The sequence below is a fragment of the Passer domesticus genome, chromosome 12, assembly GCF_036417665.1.
Source record: "Passer domesticus isolate bPasDom1 chromosome 12, bPasDom1.hap1, whole genome shotgun sequence".
Taxonomy (NCBI): Eukaryota; Metazoa; Chordata; class Aves; order Passeriformes; family Passeridae; genus Passer; species Passer domesticus.
This window is the reverse complement of record NC_087485.1, coordinates 5,001-29,507: the sequence shown is the minus strand read 5'-3', so window position 1 is coordinate 29,507 and position 24,507 is coordinate 5,001. Positions and strand designations below refer to the sequence as shown.

At 49.6% G+C, this 24,507-nt stretch overlaps 2 long non-coding RNA genes across 2 annotated transcripts; both read left to right on the top strand.

The window, feature by feature from the left end:
- Positions 1-6,090: 6,090 nt before the first annotated feature.
- On the top strand, positions 6,091-7,443 carry LOC135279417 (uncharacterized). Its single transcript, XR_010346657.1, has 3 exons — positions 6,091-6,176; positions 6,254-7,301; positions 7,401-7,443. It is a non-coding gene; the product is annotated as an uncharacterized LOC135279417 (long non-coding RNA).
- Positions 7,444-7,721: 278 nt separating this feature from the next.
- On the top strand, positions 7,722-18,013 carry LOC135279416 (uncharacterized). The gene is made up of 18 exons (XR_010346656.1): positions 7,722-7,860; positions 7,941-8,988; positions 9,090-9,131; positions 9,219-9,548; positions 9,629-10,675; positions 10,776-10,817; positions 10,914-11,082; positions 11,165-11,250; positions 11,328-12,396; positions 12,473-12,500; positions 12,595-12,765; positions 12,848-12,910; positions 12,988-14,054; positions 14,155-14,196; positions 14,295-14,339; positions 14,556-14,596; positions 14,678-15,701; positions 16,138-18,013. It is a non-coding gene; the product is annotated as an uncharacterized LOC135279416 (long non-coding RNA).
- Positions 18,014-24,507: the final 6,494 nt, after the last annotated feature.

Below are 24,507 nucleotides of genomic sequence, written 5' to 3'. Positions count from 1 at the left end.
AACACATGGAGGCTGAGGGGCAGCTTGAGGGGTACTGTCGGGGCTTGAGGGTGACAGAGCCTGGGAGCCTAGGGAGGAACAGTGAGAGGGGACAGCGGGTGACACACAGAGATGCTGAGGGTGGCAGGGGCAGCTGGAGGGTGACACAGAGAAGCTGGGGGCTGAGGGGCAAAGGAGAGGGATTAAGGGTGACACACAGGAGCTGAGGGGCAGCTGAGAGCGGGCTTGAGGGGCAAAGGGGGGGCTAGAGGGTGACAGAGCCTGAGGACTGGGGGGCAGAGGGAGGAGTTGAGGGGTAAAGGGAGAGGGCTTGAGGGCTGGACAGTCCAGTGGAGATCAGGGATACAGGGTACAGTTTAGGAGGCAAGTTAGGGTTCAGGTGCTGCACCCCTCAGCCCAGCCCTAGCCTCACCCTAACCAGCCCCTCTAACAACAGCCTTTTCCCCCAACAGCAGCACAACCCAGTAACCCCAACAGCGAGAGGAGAGCGGAACCCTCCCAGTGGGACGAGACAGCAACCCTCACACCAGGACAGGGACGAGCCCTCCAAGGACAAGAAGACCCACTGCAAAAAGGTAGGGACAACAACTGCAGGCTAGAGAGCAAGAGGTAGAGTTTGGAGGCTGAACATGTTTTTTTGAGGTTTTTTCTCCGGACTTTAAAAGATATTTAGGGGATGTTGGAAGGTTTTCAAGGACTTCTTTGGGATTTTTTAGGGTATTGTTGGGGCTTTTTTCAAGGTATTGTAGGATTCTTGACCATATTTTGAAGATTATGGTCAGGGTCAGAGGAAACACCCTCTGAAAAGGCAAAGTTTTAGGACTGCAGTGGAATGCTTTAGAAAGGGGCCAGTGGTGGCACAGCTGGTTGGGTCCCACTCTGCCGGTCCAAAGGCTGTAAGTTTTAGACCCAGCCAGGTTGTTTTGTTTAGGGTTAGATGCTCTCAGCTCTGGTCTGGGAGAAATTCTGCACAGAAAAACTCACCCCCTGAGTTTCCTGATGCCAGTTTGCAGGAGGTGCTTGGCACTGCCAGGACAGCTCTAGTTCTCAGTGGGGGCAGCTTTGCTCCTGGAGAAATCCTGCACCGGCCCTCTTTACTGTAAAAGCAAACTCACCCCTGCTGCGTGCCGACGTCTGTTTGCAGAAGAACTCCAAGGGCAGCAAGAGTTCTTGGTGTTCAGCTGCAGTCTGTGAGAAATTGTTCTCTGCAATTTTGGAGGCAGAATCCCAGATTTGGCCACAGGTACGCAGAGAAAAAAGACTATTAATTTCCTTGGAAAGGAAAGTCTGGCACCCCATTGTTTAAGGGGCATACAAAGGGATTTGTAGGGGAGGGAACTCCCCACAGGACCTTTCTTCACCTCAGCCCCCACTCCAAGGTCCAGCAGCCCCCACGTGTGACCAGCCGCTTTCAGAGTGCTACCCGGGCACACCCGCACAGGGAGCTGCTCATCCAGAGGGGCTAACGGGAGTATCCAAGCCTCCCTCCAGGAGCTATGATTGGAGCATTCAGCAGGGACCAGGGAGCAGCCGGACCCACCCAGGCACAGAGCATCGCTTTGAGAAAATGCCAAAGGAAGAACTCTCTTGCCGAGGGGCAGCACCTGAGCAGGCCAGGCAGCATGTGGGGTTCCAGGAGAGAGCTTTTGAATTTCCCCTTTTACTGTGTCAGTCCCTCCCCAGAGCCCCCAGGCCCTCCACAGTAGTCCCAGAAAAGAGGGGGGTTAGTAAGAAAAAAGGGATTTAAAATGAGGGAAAAAAGCTTCTTTTTCCAATATTTTCTGTGTGCAAATTGTGATGGAATCTGCTTCCCTTGCAATTTTAATGGTCTCAGTTGAAAGCATCCCTGCCTTGCCTGTGGTGTTAGGGGTGTTAATTGACAGGGAGTCCCCATTTTCCGTTATTTTCCAGTTTAAATGGAAGGGGAAAACCTTAATGTTTTTAATGGGTTTAAATTAAGGGTAACTGACTCCTTTTTGTTATCCTAAGGCTTAAATTGAGGGGGAAGTCCAGTTGCCCCTCCTTCCTAAGGGTTTGGATTGAGGGAAAAATCCCTCTTTTTTATCACTGGAGAGATGTAAAGTGAGGGAAACCCTGCTTTTCCCAAATTTTTAGGGGATTAAATTAAAGGGAAGAAGCCATTTATTTACCATTTTATCAGTTTCAGTGAAGGTAGCTGCCCCATTTCATTCTTTTAAGGGGTTCACTTGAAGGAAGCTCTGCCTTTTTCAGCATTTTAAGGGTTTAATATTACATTTCAGGGCACCTTTTCTGTGCCCTAGGACCAAATATCCCAGAGAAGGGTGAGCCTGGCATGTACTTATGACACGATCCGTCCTAAGGACGTGATTCGTGGAGGTTCTTTTTCACTGATCTCAGGGTGCAAAAACTGACACGACAAGGGGATTTGCAGTAAAAATCAAAATACATGTACTTTTATTAAATAGCCATAGCAAAGATGCGTTAGAGAGAAGGGGAATGAAGAAAGGGAAAAGAATAAGGAAAAGAAAAAAGAAGAGAGGATGGGCAAGGAGGTATATAGCTACCAGACGTGCGGATGACAAAGTCCCTCGAAGTCCGGTCGACGAAGAGGCCTGTCGTCTTCACGTCAGGGGAGATCTCAAAGGTATCAGTCAGGTCTAACCTTTTTTATAGTCCTTTTGAGAAGGGGGAAGGGGACCCATTTCAAAATAGTCTATTGATAAAGGGTACAAGGAGTCCATCAGTAGTCCATCAGGAGCAGGTGTCGTCAGCAGCAGATGTCGTAGGCAAGAACCATTGTCTTCTCGGTCCAGTGGTCGCTTGCAAAACTTGCTTTGGTCCCCACGCACACCTTCCCTCACCCTACGGTGGGGATTTCAGTCTCAGTCCTTTTGGGAAGAAGAGGGGAGCTTTTCCATGTAGGGGTCGCACGTCTCAGTCCTTGAGGGAGAACCTTCTCCCATCTCAGTCCATCTGTCACGGTGGTTGATGTACGGGGAATGGAGGGTCCTTTTGTGGTGACCTCCGGGAAGGTCATTCCAGAGAGAAAGTCCAGCCAAGTCAGAAGGGTGGAGAAATTCCAGCACTAGCGTTGCTAGGTGATGCAGGCGAAGGAGAGCACACTGCCCCTTCTTGGGTGCAGTGTTCCATGAGTTGAGCAAACACACCCGTAGGCAATAATCTGGCTTGGTGGACCAGACAGACCTGGATTTTCAGAACAGGATCTTTCCCTTTCCCCGGTGGTCTTGGCTTTCATGACGATCATGAGGGAAGTTTCGGACAGACTCTCACAACTTAACCCTTACACTGCCTAGGAGAGTATTTTTTTAAATTTATATTTTGTTTATAATGTAGACCTCATAGAGGTCCCAAGGAGACTTGGAATATTCATATCATTAGTATTCTTCTCCACCCTACTTAGCCACACATGAAGTACTACTGAGCAGTCACTAAAGGAATAATTTTGTAAGGTAACAGCAAATTACCCAATGTATCTAGCTATGCTGCCTAAATACAAAGTTTTATTTCTTACCAGTTTTCTGCCCTTTTGCTCTAAGTAGCTGCAGCAAAAAAGAAAGTGTTGTCATTTCCCTAAAGAATTTTCTCCTGTAGCAAGCCCTTTAGCCCCCTTGAATTCAAGTCAGAGGAGCCAAACACCTGCAGCTACTCTGAGGGCTTTTATACCCGGTGGGATTTGCCCCCTCCCTTTTCCTGGGTGCCATGGGAATGAGAGGCGGGCACCATCAGGGGTATATTAACCCCAGCCTTTGCTGAGGGGCTTCATTCCCTCTCTGGGATCTGCTGGGATAAGAGCTCTCCTCTCATTTTGGTGAAGAGGCTCTTTCAGCTTATCTCAACTTGTTTTCAGCAGGTGCTTTTGGGTATGTGGAGCAACATAGGCTTTGAAGGTACTGTGGAGAAAGCAGTATTGAACACAGGGAGTATTTAGGTTTGTGATATTGGATTGTATGTTTAGGGGCGGTAAGGTGCTTTTGTAATTTCTGGGTTTGTTTTTGGTTGGGTTTTTTTTTTTTTTTTTTAGGAGGAGCGCAACTTCCAGAAATTCCAGGTTGTGTCAAGTACAACCATTTCTTCAGCAGATTCATCATGTCACAAAAGGCACCTGCCTTGTGTCAAGGATGATGTTTGAGACTGAGGCTTCAGATGAGTTGAGGATTGTGACTAGGAGAGAGAGGGGGAGCAGGTGTCAGGATAGGAGTTATTGTGGGGGGTTTTGAAGGCAGCAGGGTAAGAAACAGTGTCTATTTGAGGGCCTCCCAAGGCTTTTCACAATTGTAGCAGAAGCATTCACATGGCTTACAGCACACAAGCTCATCCCCTGCAGTCACAGAAATGCCATGTAACTTTGCCTCTCTCTAATCCAGGTGCCACTCATAATAACAGCCACAGCCTTGGACTCAGGATGAAGCTGGAGACTCGGGGACCCAGGCACACTCAGGAGAAGGCAAGTAGCTGACTTGCTGGGATTCGGCCCACATAACACAAAACTCATACATTGTTTTTGGTTTACTTTATTGCAGCTGATGGAGAGGTTAACAGGTGACCATGGCAGACCTGCTCTGAGGCAGACTCATTTCAGGTCCAACGTGGACTCACATCACCGGTCATCCAAAAGATAAGTCGGGGGCCACGGCCTGGAGATGGGAGCACAGGAGAGTAGTGGGTTGGGAATTCCTGGGACAGATTTAAAAATTAGCAGAGGGTAAAGGGATGTCCTCTAAGTGGCCACTTAAGACAGCATAAGGGAGACACTCTACCTCTGAATGCAGCTGTAGGGTGCGCAGTGCAGAACAGTTCCGGTCTATGTTGTGTTGTCCGGTGTACTGTGTTACCTACTGTGTCTTTGGGGCTTCTTGGATCAGATATCTCTGCCTTTTCCCATCGAGGCCCTTACCACAAGCATCAGCCATCATCTCTAGGTTCTCGAAGGCTCGCACTTCTCGTCAGGATGCCGATATAATTCGTTCTTTTACCGGCGGGCTTGGCCGCGTCTCCGAGTCACATCTCAGAAGCATCGAGTCAGATGTCTCTTGAGGCCTTGTGCCTGGCTGTATCACCATCCATCCTTTCCAGCCATAAGCTCTAATATCCAGGGCCTTATAAGATTTTAGATATGGAGAACATTTTAAACATAGCATTGTCTCACAGGCATCTTGATCATCATGACCAACTGTTCTTATAACAGGTCACTCTGTTCCAGCCTTTTCTTGTGGAGGAGCCTCCTCCATCCACTGTCACCTTAGCATCAGTCATCTCTTTTGGCGTTCTCTTGGTCCTTGCCATTATAAATCTTGCCAGGAAATTTTCTCATCCTTGCCTCACACAAGTGAGTGTGTAGCATAATGTGTTGTGTTTAGCATCCCCTTGTTTGTATGTCCTGTGTCACGGGTGCCTGCACGTATTTGTGCCGGAGCTGCTCTGCCCTGCTGCATAATCTGGTGTGATAGGACAAGTCTCAGGGACTCGAAATTTGTAATGTGGGGTGTAGTTGGATTCTACATGGTATTCCTCGAAGTGATCCTGCAGCCCTTTGACTTTCGTCCTAACTTTCTTTCAGATGCAGACGGATAAAAACCGTGGCAGAGCGCCCCATCCCAGGTGAGTGGGTTGCCCTGAGCAGGTCAGTCCCTGTTTGTCTCTGCAGGGGGAGTGTAAATGGTGACACTGTGTTACAGCATTGTTCTTTGTCTTTATTTTTAGAAAGCAATGCTGAATATCCGCAGTCAAGGCGAGGTGGTCAAGGTGAGCAGTGACCAGTGGACTGTAGCTGTTGTTATTGCTGAGATCTCAATTTCTGGTGCAACTCTAAGCATGCATTCTCGTTTGTGTGCTTTAGGCAATCCATTTGGAGTATGCATAACTCCCCGTCACACACTGGCCGATGGACTGTGATCATTGCTCTTGTGAGCCCTGTGGAAGTATTACAGGACTTGGTGATGAAGCCTCTGCCTTTCCTATTTAAATGTGTCACCCGGGTAGCCTTTGGCAGCAGCTGAGGAGTTGCAGTGAGTCGGGGAATAGGGAGGAGGAGCGAGGGTCCACTCTGGTGTCACCAATGCCACATCCCCTTCTCTCCCCTTAACTTAGGCGAACCCTGCGACGACGGCGTCAGCCTCCGAGCGCAGCCGAAGCGTGCGGCATTGATAAGAGACCCAGGCATTGCTAGGAGAATGGTGAGTAGCAGAATTGTTGGGTTTTGGCCGATGTGCTGCCAACATCAGGCATTGATGCTCTGTTTTCTCGAACGCAGCTGACTAAGAGACAACAGCCCGGTGACAGCAGGAACTTTCCAGACAGCGAGGTGGCCTTCTTTTGCACGTGACACGGAGCAGCATCTGCAGATAAGTCGATGGCTGTGAGCCACAGAGGGGATGATAGTGGGGTGCTGGGTTGGGACTCACAGGGAGGGATTTTTGAGTCTGCTTTGGAGTTGGGGATGTCCAAGAAGTGGCCCCTTAGGCCACAGAAAAGCCAAGTGTCACTTTTGATCACAATGCTGAGGTGCTCAGGGCAGAGCAGTCCCGGAGGGTATCGTGTCAGTTGTCTATTGTGCGTTCTGTGTGTTTGGCTTTCTCATGTCTTTTACCTTAGCCCTTTGAGGGGCCTATCAGAAACCCTGGCATCATTCTTAGCATCTGTGATCTCTGCATTTCTTGGCCTGGCACCAATGCCACAGGACTTTTGACTCAGGAGCTCAGATAGGTATCAGAATTGCACTTCTCTTTAGGAGCATCCAGTCAGATGTCTTTGCAGGTCTTGTTCTGAGCTGTATGTACCTTGCAAGGATCCATTATTGCAGATTAGGACTTGTAAGAATGCGAGGATAGGTAGAGGATTCTGACTATAGAATTCACAGGCATCCATCTTTGCAGTTCTTAAAACAAATCATTCAGTTAGCATCTTCTTCCTACCAGGGCTCTCTGAGCCTCATCGGCTCACCATCGGTCTCACCTCAGTCCTCTCATTTTGCATTCTCTCAGTCCTTGCAGTCATTCTTCTTGCCAAGAGATTCCTGTCCCTGTTGTGTCCCCCTTGTTTGTCATGTCGTGTCCTGTGTCACGGGTGTCTGCACATATTTGTGCCGGAGCTGCTCTGCCCTGCTGCATAGCCTGGTGTAATAGGACAAATCCTGGGGGCTTGAAATTTGTAGTGTGGGGTGTAGTTTGACTCTAGATAGTATTCCTAGGTTGACCCAAGCTTTCTGGAGCTGTGAAGTGGTCCTGCAGCCCTTTGACCTTTGTCCTAACTTTCTTTCAGATGCAGACGGATAAAATCCATGGCAGAGCAGCCCATCTCAGGTGCGTGGGTTGCCCTGAGCAGATCAGTCCCTGTTTGTCTCTGCAGGGGGAGTGTAAATGGTGACTCTGTTACAACATTTTTCTTTTTCTTTGTTTTAGGAAGTAAAGTGATAGAGCAACAGTCAAGTTGAAGTGGTCAAGGTGAGCAGTGGACTGTAGCTGTTGTTATTGCTCAGGTCTCAAGTTGTGGTGCAACTCTAAGCCTCTGTTCTTGTTTGTGTGCCTTAGGCAATCTACTCACGTTATGGCAAGCCCCTGTCACCAACCGGCCCATGGACCAGGTTTGCTGCTCTCACGAGCCCTGTGGAGGTATTGCAGGACCCTGTGATGAAGCCTTGAAACTTTCTATTTAAAAGCCGCTTCTGGGTAGCCCTCAGGAATGGCCGAGGAGTCGTGGTGAGTCGGGGAGGTATCGAGGAGAAGCCGGGGTCCACTCAATTCTCAGCTGTGCTACATCACCTCGTCTCCTCTTTACCCAGGCGTACCCTGCGATGACTGCATCGGTCTCGGAGCACGGCCGAAGCGTGCGGGCCAAGGACCCGGTCATTCTTAGGAGGCGGTAAGTAGCAGACTTGTTGGGTTTTGGTCGATAAGCTGCTAAGATGATGCACTGATGTCTGGTTTCCTTTATCTTGACAGACTAGGAGACAGCAGCCTGGTGCCAGCAGGAACCTCCCAGACAGCCTGGTGGTCTTCCTTTGCACCTGATGTGGATTCTCATTCCTGGACAGCCAAGAGATAAGTCGAGGGCTGTGACTTACAGAGGGGATGGAAGGGGGCTGCTGTGTCAGGACTCATCAGGTGGGATTCTTGAGTCAGCTTTGGAGCTGAGGATATCCAGGAAATGTTGTCTTGAGCCCACACAAAAGCAAAGTGTCGCTTTTGATCCCAGTGCTGAGGTGCGCAGGGCAGAGCAGTCCCGGCGTGTGTTGTGTCACGTGGCTATTGTGCATTATGTGTTGTTTAATGTCTTTTCCCTTAGCCCTTTGAGGGGCCTAACAGAAACCCTGGCATCATTCTTAGCATCTGTGATCTCTGCATTTCTTGGCCTGGCACCAATGCCACAGGACTTTTGACTCAGGAGCTCAGACAGGCATCAGAATTGCATTTCTCTTTAGGAGCATCCAGTCAGATGTCTTTGCAGGTCTTGTTCTGAGCTGTATGTACCTTGTAAGGATCCATTATGGCAGATTAGGGCTTGTAAGAATGCAAGGATAGGTAGAGGATGCTGACTGTAGGAGTCTCAGACATCCATCTTTGTAGTTCTTGGAATAAACCATTGTCTTAGCAGGTTATTCCTCCAGGGTTCTGGGAGCCTCATCAGCTCGCCATCAGTCTCATCTCGGTCATCTAATCTTGCATTCTCTCAGTCCTTGCAGTCATTCTTCTTGCCAAGAGATTCCTGTCCCTGTTGTGTCCCCCTTGTTTGTCATGTCGTGTCCTGTGTCACGGGTGTCTGCACATATTTGTGCCGGAGCTGCTCTGCCCTGCTGCATAGCCTGGTGTAATAGGACAAATCCTGGGGGCTTGAAATTTGTAGTGTGGGCTGTAGTTGGACTCTAGATGATATTCCTAGGCTGACCCAGATGTCTGGAGCTGTGAAGTGGTCCTGCAGCCCTTTGACATTTTTCCTAACTTTCTTTCAGATGCAGATGGATAAAATCCATGGCAGAGCACCCCATCCCAGGTGAGTGGGTTGCCCTGAGCAGGTCAGTCCCTGTTTGTCTCTGCAGGGGGAGTGTAGATGGTGACTCTGGTACAGCATTGTTCTTTTTTTTTTTATTTTAGGAAGTAAAGTGATAGAGCAACAGTCAAGTTGAAGTGGTCAAGGTGAGTAGTGGATAGAAGCAGTTGTTATTGCTCAGGTCTCAAGTTGTGGTGCAGCTCTAAGCCTCTGTTCTTGTTTGTGTGCCTTAGGCAATCTACTCAGGTTATGCCAAGCCCCTGTCATCAACCAGCCGATTGACCAGGTTTGCTGCTCTCATGAGCCCTGTGGAGGTATTGCAGGACCCTGTGATGAAGCCTTGAAATTTTCTATTTAAAGGTTGCTTCTGGGTAGCCCTCAGGAATGGGCAACGAGCCGTGGTGAGTTGGGGGGTATCGAGGAGGAGCTGGGGTCCGCTCAGTTCTCAGCTATGCTACATCAACTCATCTCCTCTTTACCCAGGCGTACCCTGTGACGACGGCGTCGGTCTCAGAGCACGGCCGAAGCGTGCGGGCCGAGGACCCGGTCATTCTTAGGAGGCGGTGAGTAGCAGAATTTTCGGGTTTTGGTCGATATGCTGCTATGATGATGCACTGATGTCTGGTTACCTTTACCTTGACAGACTAGGAGACAGCAGCCTGGTGCCAGCAGGAACCTCCCAGACAGCCTGGTGGCCTTGCTTTGCACCTGATGTGGATTCTCATTCCTGGAGAGCCAAGAGATAAGTTGAGGGCTGTGACTTACAGAGGGGATGGAAGGGGGCTGCTGTGTCAGGACTCACCAGGAGGGATTTTTGAGTCAGCTTTGGAGCTGAGGATATCCAGGAAATGTTGTCTTGAGGCCACACAAAAGCGAAGTGTCACTTTTGGTCCCAGTGCTGAGGTGCGCAGGGCAGAGCAGTCCCGGTGTGTTTTGTCATGTGGCTATTGTGCATTGTGTTGTGTGGCTGTCTCATGTCTTTTCCCTTAGCCCTTTGAGGGGCCTATCAGAAACCCTGGCATCATTCTTAGCATCTGTGATCTCTGCATTTCTTGGCCTGGCACCAATGCCACAGGACTTTTGACACAGGAGCTTGGACAGGCATCGGAATTGAATTTCTCTTTAGGAGCATCCAGTCAGATATCTTTGCAGGTCTTGTTCTGAGCTGTACGTACTGCTGTGCATCGCAAGGATCCATTATGGCAGATTAGGGCTCGTAAGAATGCAAGGATAGGTAGAGGATTCTGCCCATAGGATTCTCGGACATCCATCTTTGTAGTTCTTGGAATAAACTGTTCTCTTATCAGATTCTTCCTCCAGGGTTCTCTGAGCCTCATCGGTCTCACCTCGGTCATCTAATCTTGCGTTCTCTCAGTCCTTGCAGTCATTTTTGCCAAGAGATTTCTGTCCTTGTTGTGTCCCCCTTGTTTGTCATGTTCTGTCCTGTGTCACGGGTGTCTGCACATATTTTTGCCGGAGCTGCTCTGCCCTGCTGCATAGTCTGGTGTAATAGGACAAATCCTGGGGGCTTGAAATTTGTAGTGCGGGGTGTTGTTGGATTATAGATGGGATTTGTAGATGGACCCAAGATGTCTGGAGCTGTGAAGTTATCCTGCAGCCCTTTGACGTTTGTCCTCACTTGCTTTTAGATGCAGGTGGATAAAATCCATGGCAGAGCACCCCATCCCAGGTGAGTGGGTTGCCCTGAGCAGGTCAGTCCCTGTTTGTCTCTGCAGGGGGAGTATAAATGGTGACTCTGTTACAGCATTGTTCTTTGTTTTTATTTTTAGGAAGTAAAGCCACATATCAGAAGTCAAGGCGAGGTGGTCAAGGTGCGCAGTGACCAGTGGACTGTAGCTGTTGTTATTGCTGCGATCTGAATCTCTGGTGCTACTGTAAGCATGCATTCTCGTTTGTGTGTGCTTTAGGCAATCCATTTGGAGTATGCATGACTCCCCATCACACACTGGCCGATGGACTGTGATCATTGCTCTTGTGAGCCCTGTGGAAGTATTACAGGACTTGGTGATGAAGCCTCTGCCTTTCCTATTTAAATGTGTCACCCGGGTAGCCTTTGGCAGCAGCTGAGGAGTTGCAGTGAGTCGGGGAATAGGGAGGAGGAGCGAGGGTCCACTCTGGTGTCACCAATGCCACATCCCCTTCTCTCCCCTTAACTTAGGCGGACCCTGCGCTGACGGCGTCGGCCTCCGAGCGCAGCGGAAGTGTGCGGCATTGATAAGAGACCCAGGCATTGCTAGGAGAATGGTGAGTAGCAGAATTGTTGGGTTTTGGCCGATGTGCTGCTAAGATCAGGCATTGATGCTCTGTTTTCTCAAATGCAGCTGACTAAGAGACAACAGCCCGGTGACAGCAGGAACTTCCCAGACGGCGAGGCGGCCTTCTTTTGCATCTGACACGGATTGGCATCTGCAGATAAGTCGATGGCTATGACCCACAGAGGGGATGATAGTGGGGTGCTGGGTTGGGACTCACAGGGAGGGATTTTTGAGTCTGCTTTGGAGTTGGGGATGTCCAAGAAGTGGCCCCTTAGGCCACAGAAAAGCCAAGTGTCACTTTTGATCACAATGCTGAGGTGCTCAGGGCAGAGCAGTCCCGGAGGGTATCGTGTCAGTTGTCTATTGTGCGTTCTGTGTGTTTGGCTTTCTCATGTCTTTTACCTTAGCCCTTTGAGGGGCCTATCAGAAACCCTGGCATCATTCTTAGCATCTGTGATCTCTGCATTTCTTGGCCTGGCACCAATGCCACAGGACTTTTGACTCAGGAGCTCAGACAGGCATCAGAATTGCATTTCTCTTTAGGAGCATCCAGTCAGATGTCTTTGCAGGTCTTGTTCTGAGCTGTATTTACCTTGCAAGGATCCATTATGGCAGATTAGGGCTTGTAAGAATGCAAAGATAGGTAGAGGATGCTGACCGTAGGATTCTCAGATGTCCATCTTTGTAGTTCTTGGAATAAACCATTGTCTTAGCAGGTTATTCCTCCAGGGTTCTGGGAGCCTCATCAGCTCGCCATCAGTCTCATCTCGGTCATCTAATCTTGCATTCTCTCAGTCCTTGCAGTCATTCTTCTTGCCAAGAGATTCCTGTCCCTGTTGTGTCCCCCTTGTTTGTCATGTCGTGTCCTGTGTCACGGGTGTCTGCACATATTTGTGCCGGAGCTGCTCTGCCCTGCTGCATAGCCTGGTGTAATAGGACAAATCCTGGGGGCTTGAAATTTGTAGTGTGGGGTGTAGTTGGATTATAGATGGGATTTGTAGATGGACACAGGGTGCCTGGAGCAGTGAAATTATCCTGCAGCCCTTTGACATTTGTCCTGACTTTCTTTCAGATGCAGGCAGATAAAATCTGTGGCAGAGCACCCCATCCTGGCTGAGGGGGTTGCCCTGAGCAGGTCAGTCACCGTTTGTCTCTGCAGGGGAAGTGTAAATGGTGACTCATACAGCACTGTTCTTTGGTTTTGTTTTTAGGAAGTAAAGCTGGATATCAGCAGTCAAGGTGAGCGGTGACCAGTGGACAGAAGCAGTTGTTATTATTGGGGTCTCAGTTTCTGGTGCAACTCTAAGCCTTCTGTCTTGTTTGTGTGCTTTAGGCAATCCATTTGGAGTAGGCCGAGCCCCCCCACCCCCCAACCGGCCAATGGATCTGGTTTGCTGCTCTTGCGAGCCCTGTGAAGGTATTGCAGGACTCTGCGATGAAGCCCTGAACCTTTCTGTTTAAAGGTGCCATCCGGCTGGCCTTTGGCAGCTGCCGAGGAGTTGCGGTGAGTCAGGGAATAGGGAGGAGGAGCGAGGGTCCGCTCATGTTTCAGCAATGCCACATCTCCCTGTCTCCCCTTAAACCAGGCACACCCTGCCACGACGGCATTGGCCTCCAAGCATTGCTGAAGCTAACGGCATTAGGAGACGGTGAGTAGCGGAAGAGTTGGGTTTTGGGCAATGTGCTGGTAAGACCATACACTGATGTTTTAATTTCTTTAATGTAGCTATGAGGCAGCAGCCCAGTGACAGCGAGAACTTCCCAGATGGCAAGGCGGCCTTCTTTTGCACCTGATGCAGATTGGCATCCCCAGATGTCTGAGAGATAAGTCAAGGGCTACGACTTGCCGAGGGGGTGAATGTGGGGTGCTGGGTTGGGACTCACCGGGAGGGGTTTTTGAGTCTGCTTTGGGGCTGAGGCTATCCAAGTAGTGTCCCCTTAGGCCACATAAAGGGAAAGTGTCACCTTTGATCCCAGCGCTGAGGTGCGCAGGGTAGAGCAGTCCCAGTGTGTATCGTGTCACTTGTCTAACGTACCTGGTGTTGTTTATATGTCTCATGTCATGCATCGTCTACCTTAGCCCTTTGAGGGGCCCATCAGAAACCCTGGCATCATTCTTAGCGTCTGTGATCTCTGCATTTCTTGGCCTGGCACAAATGCAGTAGGACTTTTGGCTCAGGAGCTCAGACAGGCGTCAGAATTGCATTTCTGTTTAGGAGCTTCCAGTCAGATGTCTTTGGAGGTCTTGTTCTGAGCTGTATGTACTGCTGTGCATCGCAAGGATCCATTATGGCAGATTAGGGCTTGTAAGAATGCAAAGATAGGTAGAGGATTCTGACCGTAGGATTCTCAGATGTCCATCTTTGCAGTTCTTTAACAAAATCATTCTCTTAGGAGATACTTCCTCCCTGGTTGTCTGAGCCTCATCACCTCACTGTCAATCTCACCTCAGTCATTTCATTTTCCATTCTCTCAGTCCTTGCAGTCATTCTTCTTGTCAAGAGATAGTAGTCCCTGTTGTGTCCTCATTGTTTGTCCTGTCCTGTGTCACGGGCGTCCGCACACGTTTGTGTCGGAGCTGCTCTGCCCTGCCGCGTAGCCTGGTGTAATAGGACACATCCTGGGGGCTTGGAATTTGTAATGTGGGGTGTAGTTGGATTCTAGATGGTATTCCTAGGTTGACTCTAGGAAGTTGTCTGGAGCTGTGAAGTTATCCTGCTGCCCTTTGAACTTTGTCCTGACTCTGTTTCAGATGCAGACAGATAAAATCCATGGCAGAACTCCCTATCCCAGGTGAGTGGGTTCCCCTGAGCAGATCAGTCCCTGTTTGTCTCTGCAGGGGGAGTGTAAATGGTGACTCTGTTACAGCATTGTTCTTTTTGTTTATTTTTAGGAAGTAAAGCCATCTAGCAGCAGTCAAGGCAAAGTGGTCGAGGTGAGGAGTGACCAGTGGACAGAAGCACTTGCTATTGCTGGGGTCTCAATTTCTGGTGCAACTCTAAGCATCCACTGTTTTTTGTTGGTTTTTTTTAGGCAGTCCACTTTCAATCCATGCCAGCTGAGGATGCCCGATGCCAGGTGGGTGCAAGCTTATGGTGTATTTGTCAGGTTAGGGAGGTTAGGCAAAGAAACAAAGCAAGAGCATGCTTTTTTGCTTTGTTTCTTTGCTGGTTCCATCACTGCCCTTGGTGTGCCAAGGAACAGGTGTGAGGGGGTGAGTCTGTTTAGGCAGGGTTGACTCATAGGCGAGCGTTATGCAGAAGCACGCTAAGCGTGTACCTTTTCGTTTTGCAGGTACCTTCCAGGCAGACTCTGGAGTCAAATCAAGATTTGAGGTGAGCCGGGGCAGTGGTGTGGAGGAGTCCCGGGGATTATTGTTTTTGAGGGCAATGGTCACATTTTCTGTTTTGTCTTAGGTACTGCGAGGAGCTTCGTAGGCAAAGTTTGGAGAGAGCACCACCGAAGCACACGAGACCGTCTCAACGTCCACGTCCCACCGGGGATGGATTTTGTCAGCTCGTCATCCAAAAGCTAAGTGTTGGGGTCCATAGTTGGGAGAAGGGGAAAAACCTTTACTATCACAGGAAGCCATGTGATGTTAGCTTAGCGGAGCAATCCGTAGCGGAACAGGTCCCTCGGATGTAAAGGGAGAGGGTTTCTCCTCGGCCTCACCAGAGCCTTTGCCGGGCAGGGCAGTTCCGACCCGTCTCCACGTTCTCGCGAACTTTGCGTCGTCAGCCTCCTTCGACCCTCGACATCGTCGTGGATCTTTCTCCCGAGGAGCTCGCCTTCGGGTCCGGAGCTATAGCCACCGTCACCCGGCAGTCTTTGCTTCCTTCTCTAGGCCCACCGAGCCTCTCGAGCATCCTCTTAACTGCTTTGGCACTAACTTCTTTTAAGGAGTTGCATTTCATCGTCACACGCTATTGCCATAGGACTCGCTTTACTTTGGCATCTTTGGCCTCTGGCTCATCTTGCGCTAGGAATCTTGAGTCCATAAGGTGAAACTGCTAGGCAGTTTCCACCTGTGTCTGTGTTATGTCAGCTGTGTCTGTGTTACGTTGTCTACGTTACGGTGTCTGCGTTATGTAGTCTGTGTCCATCGTCTTCCGTGTCGTAGGCCTTTGTTACATCTCGACGCCGTATCGGCCTCATTCCGTGCCGTATCGGCCATATTTTACTCGCGTTCCTTCCCGGACATCGCTTATTCTGCCATCTCTCTTTTGAGACACAAAGAAGTACACAAGAGGTTCTCATCAGTCTTCCGTCTCAGCTGCGGTAGTGCCTTTTTCTTCCTGTGCTATTGTCTTGGGCTTCTATAGGGAGTGTCTTACACCCTCCTCATGTGACTGCCATAGTTCTGTAGGTTCCATCTTCTCAAAGGGTACGGTGCTCAAGAATTAATCTTCCAGAGAGTTATCCGAAGTCCTGGTTTACATTGTATGTGCTTATGTTGTATGTACCTATGTTGGCTTATATTGTATGTAATTATATTGTATGAATCTATGTTGGCTTATATTGTATGTAATTATATTGTATGAATCTATGTTGGCTTATATTGTATGTGCTTATATTGTTTCTAATTATGTTGGCATATATTTGCATGTGCTTGTATGGTATGTAATTCTGTTGGCTTATATTGTGCGTACTTGTATGGTATGTAATTCTGTTGGCTCATATTATGCGTACTTGTATTGCACCACTTACGGTCGGAGCTGCCCTGCCCTGGCATGTAGTCACAGTTAGGTAGAACAGTTATAAAAACTTTACCATTCATCTATCTTCTATGGGATTTTGGGTAGAAAACTTAGGGGCCCAGAGCAGGGACAAGTCCTAGCCGTCAGCCACTCGTTGACCACCTCCTGTTGTCTCACAGGTCCCCGAGGCGACCGATTTTCCTGGAATCTACCATTTGACGTGAAGGAGCAGCAGCCAGATGACACGTCGAAGCACGTTCAGGGTTTCAAGTAGGGCTGCAGTGAGCGTGTAAGTCGAAGAGCGTGCAAGTCTGCGTGAGTGTGAGCGACCGTCTGCGTCCGCTTGTCTCTGTGTGTGCGAGTGTATGCTGACCAGATCTAACCTTGTGCGTGTGACGTTTGCCTTTCAGGTTTTTCAACACATTTTAAAATTTAGAATAAAAAATCCCCAGCCGGGGTTTTTTTTTTCCCTCCCCCGGCTGGGTTTTTTTTTCCTCGGTCCCGGCCGGTCCGCGAGGCGACGTTCATCGCCAAAGTTTGGGGGTGGACCGTCCCAGGACCGGGGTTTTTGTCAGGCAGGAGGATTTTTATGGAGGCTCCCGGGAACCGAGGAGCGGCACGAATGCGTGCCGGGGGTCAGCAGGGCGGTTGAGGTGCGAGCGAGGGTGGGTTTGTGTGTAAGCTGAAGGAGAGCCGTGGGTGCGTGTGTTGATGACTGGTTCTAACCTTGTGCGTATGACTTTTTCCTTTCAGGTTTTTCAACACATTTTAAAATTTAGAATAAAAAATCCCCAGCCGGGGGGGTTTTTTTTTTTTCCCCCCGGCTGGGTTTTTTTTTCCTCGGTCCCGGCCGGTCCGCGAGGCGACGTTCATCGCCAGAGTTTGGGGGCGGACCGTTCCGGGACCGGGGTTTTTGTCAGGCAGGAGGATTTTTTTGGAGGCTCCCGGGAACCACGTTCCCGAGGAGCGGCACGAATGCGTGCCGGGGGTCAGCAGGGCGGTTGAGGTGCGAGCGAGGGTGGGTTTGTGTGTAAGCTGAAGGAGAGCCGTGGGTGCGTGTGTTGATGACTGGTTCTAACCTTGTGCGTATGACTTTTTCCTTTCAGGTTTTTCAACACATTTTAAAATTTAGAATAAAAAATCCCCAGCCGGGGGGGTTTTTTTTTTTTCCCCCCGGCTGGGTTTTTTTTTCCTCGGTCCCGGCCGGTCCGCGAGGCGACGTTCATCGCCAGAGTTTGGGGGCGGACCGTGCCGGGACCGGGGTTTTTGTCAGGCAGGAGGATTTTTTTGGAGGCTCCCGGGAACCACGTTCCCGAGGAGCGGCACGAATGCGTGCCGGGGGTCAGCAGGGCGGTTGAGGTGCGAGCGAGGGTGGGTTTGTGTGTAAGCTGAAGGAGAGCCGTGGGTGCGTGTGTTGATGACTGGTTCTAACCTTGTGCGTATGACTTTTTCCTTTCAGGTTTTTCAACACATTTTAAAATTTAGAATAAAAAATCCCCAGCCGGGGGGTTTTTTTTTTTTTCCCCCCGGCTGGGTTTTTTTTTCCTCGGTCCCGGCCGGTCCGCGAGGCGACGTTCATCGCCAGAGTTTGGGGGCGGACCGTGCCGGGACCGGGGTTTTTGTCAGGCAGGAGGATTTTTTTGGAGGCTCCCGGGAACCACGTTCCCGAGGAGCGGCACGAATGCGTGCCGGGGGTCAGCAGAGCGGTTGAGGTGCGAGCGAGGATGGGTTTGCGTGTAATGTGAAGGAGGTGTTCACAATGGATGTGTGTTGCGTTCTGTGTGCTGCCTTTGTTTTGGGGTTCCTGTAACAATAAATCCAAGTGTAATGAAAGTAGAAAAAAGGTTATCATCTTGTGTTAATATGTGTTTGGCTTATGTTCGGTGTTGTCTTGTATTTGCATTTCTGTATATTGCTCTGTATGTAAATTGGACTTTTACCAGCATGTGTCTGGATTGTATGTGTACTCGCATTTGTATACACTCTTTCCATGTGTTTTGCTCAAGTGTAAATAGGAAAATTCATTCAATAAAGTTGAATCAACCTGAATAAAGATTCCCCCACCCCCCCCCCCCTTGGCTCCTGTCTTTATTTGGTGTGGTTTAGTCATTTTTTTCCACTGCCCTTCTTCCTTTTACCTCTTGCTTTACTTTTCTGTTGCTAACTTCATTTCTGTCTGTCTCTAACTGTGTGTTTGTTTTTCAGTGCCTGTAGCTCTGTGCTTCTGTAACTGTTTCCCTGATTTGTTTTCCCTCTGTTTCTGTATTGTACTATTTCTCTCTAACTATTTTTCTTCTCTCTAGCCTTAACTGTAGCTTTTTGTTCTTCTTTTCTACAGTCACTCATTCTTTTTCCCGTCTCCTCCCCTTTTTCACTCTTTTTTGGTCTTACTCCTTTTCATTTTCACTTTAACCCTAACCAGTCTTCCTTTTCCCTCTGAGTTGGGTCTTTCTTAACTCTCTTGCTCTCTTGTTTTCACTCTTTCTCTCTTCACTCTCTCTTCTTTCACTCCTGTTCTCTCCCTTCTCATTTCACTATTTTCTCTCCACTGACTTCTGTTCTCCCTTCTCTTTTCACTGTCTCCTGTTTCCTCTCTTGTCTTTTCACTCTCTACTCTCTTCTCTTTTCACTCTCTCCTGTTTCCTCTCTTGTCTTTTCACTCTCTACTCTCTTCTCTTTTCACTCTCTCCTGTTTCCTCTCTTGTCTTTTCACTCTCTACTCTTTTTACTGTCTCCTGTTATCTCATCTTATTTCATTCTCCTCTCTTGTCCCTCTCCTTTGTTCTTCTCTGTCTTCTCCATTTCTCTTCCTTTCTCTCCTTGTCTTTTTCTCTACCTATGTCTCACTCTTTCCTTCTCTCTATTTTCTCTCTACCTGTTAGTTCAATTTTGTCTCTCTTCCTAGATATTAAAAAAAAAAAAAAAAGCAAGCAGCATTAGAAACTTTCAGGCTCCCTGGGAGTAAAAAAAAAAAAAAAAAAAAAAAATAAATTTAAATCTACTTACTCCCTGGGAGCCTGAAAGTTTCTAATGCTGCACCAGACATATAGTTTTTCTTCTTTTTATATATACAGTAGATCGGGGGCACCACCACCCCCCCACCCGTCGGGACCCCAAAACAGTAAACAAGCACCATAGCATCAGTATCCGCACCCACATGACAAGTCAAACAATAATCACACACCTACGTACACAAACACACCACCCCCGTGAACACCAAACCCACCTAGGCGCAGAAAACCCCACCGCGCCGGGTACATCCCGCCGACAGCACTACCACACCGCCCCCTGCCGACCAGCATCAGGTACTGCCGCTGCAGCGCCACCTGCTGCCCGCACCGCAGATCTGCAAGTACAGCGCCACCTGCCGAGTACTAGCGGCAACTGCAGGCAGAGCACCCCGCATTACGTCACTGCGTTCATACGTCGCCACGCCCCTAGTCACGCCCCGTTACCGCCCCCTAACCCCGCCCCCAGCTAAACCCCGCCCACGACCACGCCCCCAGGCCTCAGGAAAGCCCCCAAGGCATAGGCGTCCACACAGACGCCTGACCGAAACGCCGAAACCCACCCGAGGCGCCAAAAACACCCCCGCACGGCGGCAATCGCTTCACTGAGACCGGAATACCAGCGCGAGCAAAACCGCAACGCGAAACACGCAGAAAAAACGACAAACATCGATAAGCAGGACCCCGGCCCGGAAACCGCCATCTTGTACGGAATCACGTGACCCCCTAGTGGCCGCCATGTTGGCTGCCGCACCACGTGACCTGATGGCAGTCGCCATCTTGACTGCGATCACGTGACCCCATGGGGGCCGCCATATTGTACGAACTAGGGTTAGGGTTAGGGTTAGGGTTAGGGTTAGGGTTAGGGTTAGGGTTAGGGTTAGGGTTAGGGGTTAGGGTTAGGGTTAGGGTTAGGGTTAGGGTTAGGGTTAGGGTTAGGGTTAGGGTTAGGGTTAGGGTTAGGGTTAGGGTTAGGGTTAGGGTTAGGGTTAGGGTTAGGGTTAGGGTTAGGGTTAGGGTTAGGGTTAGGGTTAGGGTTAGGGTTAGGGTTAGGGTTAGGGTTAGGGTTAGGGTTAGGGTTAGGGTTAGGGTTAGGGTTAGGGTTAGGGTTAGGGTTAGGGTTAGGGTTAGGGTTAGGGTTAGGGTTAGGGTTAGGGTTAGGGTTAGGGTTAGGGTTAGGGTTAGGGTTAGGGTTAGGGTTAGGGTTAGGGTTAGGGTTAGGGTTAGGGTTAGGGTTAGGGTTAGGGTTAGGGTTAGGGTTAGGGTTAGGGTTAGGGTTAGGGTTAGGGTTAGGGTTAGGGTTAGGGTTAGGGTTAGGGTTAGGGTTAGGGTTAGGGTTAGGGTTAGGGTTAGGGTTAGGGTTAGGGTTAGGGTTAGGGTTAGGGTTAGGGTTAGGGTTAGGGTTAGGGTTAGGGTTAGGGTTAGGGTTAGGGTTAGGGTTAGGGTTAGGGTTAGGGTTAGGGTTAGGGTTAGGGTTAGGGTTAGGGTTAGGGTTAGGGTTAGGGTTAGGGTTAGGGTTAGGGTTAGGGTTAGGGTTAGGGTTAGGGTTAGGGTTAGGGTTAGGGTTAGGGTTAGGGTTAGGGTTAGGGTTAGGGTTAGGGTTAGGGTTAGGGTTAGGGTTAGGGTTAGGGTTAGGGTTAGGGTTAGGGTTAGGGTTAGGGTTAGGGTTAGGGTTAGGGTTAGGGTTAGGGTTAGGGTTAGGGTTAGGGTTAGGGTTAGGGTTAGGGTTAGGGTTAGGGTTAGGGTTAGGGTTAGGGTTAGGGTTAGGGTTAGGGTTAGGGTTAGGGTTAGGGTTAGGGTTAGGGTTAGGGTTAGGGTTAGGGTTAGGGTTAGGGTTAGGGTTAGGGTTAGGGTTAGGGTTAGGGTTAGGGTTAGGGTTAGGGTTAGGGTTAGGGTTAGGGTTAGGGTTAGGGTTAGGGTTAGGGTTAGGGTTAGGGTTAGGGTTAGGGTTAGGGTTAGGGTTAGGGTTAGGGTTAGGGTTAGGGTTAGGGTTAGGGTTAGGGTTAGGGTTAGGGTTAGGGTTAGGGTTAGGGTTAGGGTTAGGGTTAGGGTTAGGGTTAGGGTTAGGGTTAGGGTTAGGGTTAGGGTTAGGGTTAGGGTTAGGGTTAGGGTTAGGGTTAGGGTTAGGGTTAGGGTTAGGGTTAGGGTTAGGGTTAGGGTTAGGGTTAGGGTTAGGGTTAGGGTTAGGGTTAGGGTTAGGGTTAGGGTTAGGGTTAGGGTTAGGGTTAGGGTTAGGGTTAGGGTTAGGGTTAGGGTTAGGGTTAGGGTTAGGGTTAGGGTTAGGGTTAGGGTTAGGGTTAGGGTTAGGGTTAGGGTTAGGGTTAGGGTTAGGGTTAGGGTTAGGGTTAGGGTTAGGGTTAGGGTTAGGGTTAGGGTTAGGGTTAGGGTTAGGGTTAGGGTTAGGGTTAGGGTTAGGGTTAGGGTTAGGGTTAGGGTTAGGGTTAGGGTTAGGGTTAGGGTTAGGGTTAGGGTTAGGGTTAGGGTTAGGGTTAGGGTTAGGGTTAGGGTTAGGGTTAGGGTTAGGGTTAGGGTTAGGGTTAGGGTTAGGGTTAGGGTTAGGGTTAGGGTTAGGGTTAGGGTTAGGGTTAGGGTTAGGGTTAGGGTTAGGGTTAGGGTTAGGGTTAGGGTTAGGGTTAGGGTTAGGGTTAGGGTTAGGGTTAGGGTTAGGGTTAGGGTTAGGGTTAGGGTTAGGGTTAGGGTTAGGGTTAGGGTTAGGGTTAGGGTTAGGGTTAGGGTTAGGGTTAGGGTTAGGGTTAGGGTTAGGGTTAGGGTTAGGGTTAGGGTTAGGGTTAGGGTTAGGGTTAGGGTTAGGGTTAGGGTTAGGGTTAGGGTTAGGGTTAGGGTTAGGGTTAGGGTTAGGGTTAGGGTTAGGGTTAGGGTTAGGGTTAGGGTTAGGGTTAGGGTTAGGGTTAGGGTTAGGGTTAGGGTTAGGGTTAGGGTTAGGGTTAGGGTTAGGGTTAGGGTTAGGGTTAGGGTTAGGGTTAGGGTTAGGGTTAGGGTTAGGGTTAGGGTTAGGGTTAGGGTTAGGGTTAGGGTTAGGGTTAGGGTTAGGGTTAGGGTTAGGGTTAGGGTTAGGGTTAGGGTTAGGGTTAGGGTTAGGGTTAGGGTTAGGGTTAGGGTTAGGGTTAGGGTTAGGGTTAGGGTTAGGGTTAGGGTTAGGGTTAGGGTTAGGGTTAGGGTTAGGGTTAGGGTTAGGGTTAGGGTTAGGGTTAGGGTTAGGGTTAGGGTTAGGGTTAGGGTTAGGGTTAGGGTTAGGGTTAGGGTTAGGGTTAGGGTTAGGGTTAGGGTTAGGGTTAGGGTTAGGGTTAGGGTTAGGGTTAGGGTTAGGGTTAGGGTTAGGGTTAGGGTTAGGGTTAGGGTTAGGGTTAGGGTTAGGGTTAGGGTTAGGGTTAGGGTTAGGGTTAGGGTTAGGGTTAGGGTTAGGGTTAGGGTTAGGGTTAGGGTTAGGGTTAGGGTTAGGGTTAGGGTTAGGGTTAGGGTTAGGGTTAGGGTTAGGGTTAGGGTTAGGGTTAGGGTTAGGGTTAGGGTTAGGGTTAGGGTTAGGGTTAGGGTTAGGGTTAGGGTTAGGGTTAGGGTTAGGGTTAGGGTTAGGGTTAGGGTTAGGGTTAGGGTTAGGGTTAGGGTTAGGGTTAGGGTTAGGGTTAGGGTTAGGGTTAGGGTTAGGGTTAGGGTTAGGGTTAGGGTTAGGGTTAGGGTTAGGGTTAGGGTTAGGGTTAGGGTTAGGGTTAGGGTTAGGGTTAGGGTTAGGGTTAGGGTTAGGGTTAGGGTTAGGGTTAGGGTTAGGGTTAGGGTTAGGGTTAGGGTTAGGGTTAGGGTTAGGGTTAGGGTTAGGGTTAGGGTTAGGGTTAGGGTTAGGGTTAGGGTTAGGGTTAGGGTTAGGGTTAGGGTTAGGGTTAGGGTTAGGGTTAGGGTTAGGGTTAGGGTTAGGGTTAGGGTTAGGGTTAGGGTTAGGGTTAGGGTTAGGGTTAGGGTTAGGGTTAGGGTTAGGGTTAGGGTTAGGGTTAGGGTTAGGGTTAGGGTTAGGGTTAGGGTTAGGGTTAGGGTTAGGGTTAGGGTTAGGGTTAGGGTTAGGGTTAGGGTTAGGGTTAGGGTTAGGGTTAGGGTTAGGGTTAGGGTTAGGGTTAGGGTTAGGGTTAGGGTTAGGGTTAGGGTTAGGGTTAGGGTTAGGGTTAGGGTTAGGGTTAGGGTTAGGGTTAGGGTTAGGGTTAGGGTTAGGGTTAGGGTTAGGGTTAGGGTTAGGGTTAGGGTTAGGGTTAGGGTTAGGGTTAGGGTTAGGGTTAGGGTTAGGGTTAGGGTTAGGGTTAGGGTTAGGGTTAGGGTTAGGGTTAGGGTTAGGGTTAGGGTTAGGGTTAGGGTTAGGGTTAGGGTTAGGGTTAGGGTTAGGGTTAGGGTTAGGGTTAGGGTTAGGGTTAGGGTTAGGGTTAGGGTTAGGGTTAGGGTTAGGGTTAGGGTTAGGGTTAGGGTTAGGGTTAGGGTTAGGGTTAGGGTTAGGGTTAGGGTTAGGGTTAGGGTTAGGGTTAGGGTTAGGGTTAGGGTTAGGGTTAGGGTTAGGGTTAGGGTTAGGGTTAGGGTTAGGGTTAGGGTTAGGGTTAGGGTTAGGGTTAGGGTTAGGGTTAGGGTTAGGGTTAGGGTTAGGGTTAGGGTTAGGGTTAGGGTTAGGGTTAGGGTTAGGGTTAGGGTTAGGGTTAGGGTTAGGGTTAGGGTTAGGGTTAGGGTTAGGGTTAGGGTTAGGGTTAGGGTTAGGGTTAGGGTTAGGGTTAGGGTTAGGGTTAGGGTTAGGGTTAGGGTTAGGGTTAGGGTTAGGGTTAGGGTTAGGGTTAGGGTTAGGGTTAGGGTTAGGGTTAGGGTTAGGGTTAGGGTTAGGGTTAGGGTTAGGGTTAGGGTTAGGGTTAGGGTTAGGGTTAGGGTTAGGGTTAGGGTTAGGGTTAGGGTTAGGGTTAGGGTTAGGGTTAGGGTTAGGGTTAGGGTTAGGGTTAGGGTTAGGGTTAGGGTTAGGGTTAGGGTTAGGGTTAGGGTTAGGGTTAGGGTTAGGGTTAGGGTTAGGGTTAGGGTTAGGGTTAGGGTTAGGGTTAGGGTTAGGGTTAGGGTTAGGGTTAGGGTTAGGGTTAGGGTTAGGGTTAGGGTTAGGGTTAGGGTTAGGGTTAGGGTTAGGGTTAGGGTTAGGGTTAGGGTTAGGGTTAGGGTTAGGGTTAGGGTTAGGGTTAGGGTTAGGGTTAGGGTTAGGGTTAGGGTTAGGGTTAGGGTTAGGGTTAGGGTTAGGGTTAGGGTTAGGGTTAGGGTTAGGGTTAGGGTTAGGGTTAGGGTTAGGGTTAGGGTTAGGGTTAGGGTTAGGGTTAGGGTTAGGGTTAGGGTTAGGGTTAGGGTTAGGGTTAGGGTTAGGGTTAGGGTTAGGGTTAGGGTTAGGGTTAGGGTTAGGGTTAGGGTTAGGGTTAGGGTTAGGGTTAGGGTTAGGGTTAGGGTTAGGGTTAGGGTTAGGGTTAGGGTTAGGGTTAGGGTTAGGGTTAGGGTTAGGGTTAGGGTTAGGGTTAGGGTTAGGGTTAG